The sequence below is a fragment of the Condylura cristata genome, unplaced genomic scaffold, assembly GCF_000260355.1.
Source record: "Condylura cristata isolate star-nosed mole 26May11 unplaced genomic scaffold, ConCri1.0 scaffold00011, whole genome shotgun sequence".
In the NCBI taxonomy this organism is placed as follows: domain Eukaryota; kingdom Metazoa; phylum Chordata; class Mammalia; order Eulipotyphla; family Talpidae; genus Condylura; species Condylura cristata.
In genome coordinates, this window is record NW_004567112.1 from 16,152,354 (window position 1) to 16,154,653 (window position 2,300).

Genomic DNA, 2,300 nt, shown 5'->3' on the forward strand with positions numbered 1-2,300 from the left:
TCACCAAAGGGTACTTTAAAGCAAGGGATTATGATCTTTGCCCAGAGTTAACTGTAGTTTGCTGAAGGGTGCAGAGACGGGTGTTTCCACATTTTGCAAAATCCTATTTTCCATTCCATCTCAGCCTATCAAAAGTCTTTCTTTAAGACCCAGACTAAGTTTTAGTTCCTATACCATGCCCTTCCCTGGAGTCAAAATGTCACATCTTTCAGCCCATATTTTGTAGAGTGAAATTTAAAATCCCTTTATATTGTGGATAGACATCACATCCCCTTAAAAAAAATTGTTAAGGCCCTCCCTGGTGGCACAGCGGGTTAAAGCACCGCACTGAGAATCTAAAAGCCACTTCCTCATGAGTTCGATTCCCGCCTGCCCCAGAGGTGACCACATGGTGTGGCAGACCTCTCCTGACCCGCCCTCTGCTCCCCTCAGCGGTGTACTTCGTCGATCTGCCTGTTCTGCTCCCCACTTTGTCTCTGGTGAATCCTCTCACCCTCCACATCTCTGGCCTGTACCCCAGTTCTATATGAATAAATAAATAAATCTTAAAAAAAAAATTGTTAAGGCCCTCCCTGGTGGCACAGCAGGTTAAAGCACTGGCACTGGGAAGCTAAAGCCACTTCCGCATGGGTTCGATTCCTGCCTGCGCCAGAGGCGACCACATGGACCTCTCCTGGCCCGCTTGCTGCTCCCCTCAGCAGTGTGCTTTGTCGATCTGCCTGTTCTGCTTCCCGCTCTGTCTCTGGTGAATCCTCTCACCCTCCACATCTCTGGCCTGTACCCCAGTTCCATATGAATAAATAAATAAATCTTAAAAAAAAATGATTTAAAAAAAATTAAAAAAAAATTGTTAAACACGTAGTAGTGGGGGTTATCAGTTAATAATTGGGCAGTATAGAAGTTACACTATAAAGATTCCTAGTAGTAGAGGTTTTTTCCCTTGGTCTGAGTAGCACCCAAGGAAGTTTGGATTTCCTTCATTGCCACAAAAATCTTGAAACAATACTGAAAAGGTCACTTGCCCAGTTTATAACTGCCAATTTTATTCACATGAATGCCCCTGAAGGCCTTTGAATGGAGGAAGTACCAACTTCCATAGTAACCACTTTCTCACATGTGTTTCTCCCCCATTTCAACAGGAGAGAGCTGATTTACTGTCACTGCCTATCAATCTCGACTGGCTGTCAACTGGGCACTGCATTGGTCATGGTAGATAGGCAGTCATACACACAAATTTTCAGGTGGTGTTCTGGTTACCTTTGTACATTTGCTAGTTTTTATAAAAGAAATAGTTACCTCTGTAAAATACAGTAGCTGAAACCCCCGCTTAAAAGAGACATTTTTCCTGGATAACTCATAATAAGTGGTTTTGTTTCTGTCACTATGTTTTTTAAACTTTACCATCAGAATCACTTGGGCTTATTAAAGCACATTGCTGGGCCTCAAGAGTTTCTGATTCAATAGACCTGAGATATAGCCTGAAATTTTGCATTCCTAACAGTCTCCCAGTGATGATGCCAAGGTAGGCTCTAGATTTTAAGAAGAATGAGTATGTACTTTGTAATGTCCCCAAATAGAGTTTTTAAACATCTTGCCATGTCAGTACATAAAAATGTACATATATTGTATTTCTGCCAATGAAAAACATCATTTATCATTCTCCCATAGATGAACTTATTTTCTAATTTTTTACATTCCTCAACCAGTATTTCAATTACTATCCTTAACCCATGTGTTCTCTTTGTAATATTCTATAAGGGTTAAGTTCCTATAAAAGAACCAGCTAGAAGAAATGGTATGAACACTTTATAACTTGATAAATACTACAAAATTGTACTTAGTTTGTACTCTAAACAGCAGAGGGAATACTTGTTTTTCCACATTCTTAACTACTTTATCATAATTTTATCTTTGCCCATTCAGTGGTTAAATTTTGGTCTCATGTTATTTTTTTATGTTTCACCTTTTTGTCTTGGCCCTTGTTTTCTCTAAAATGATTAAAATACTTGCCATGTTTTCTTCCAGGACTCATTTCACAGTCTGCATTTAAGTCCTTTATCTTAACATAAGGAGTATTAAGGATTTTGCTTACCAGCTACCACCAATCTCTAGTTTCCATAAACAACTCTTAGTAAATGCAGTTTGCCCTTTACAGGGAGAACCTAATGTCTCTTTTAGTAAAAGTATGAATGTTGAGCTTTTAGTGGTTACCCCACTGAGAAACATGAAATTCTCATGCTCCAATTTTCAACTAGTCTTTAAATTGATTAACTCATGTACAAATTACCATGGTATACAAC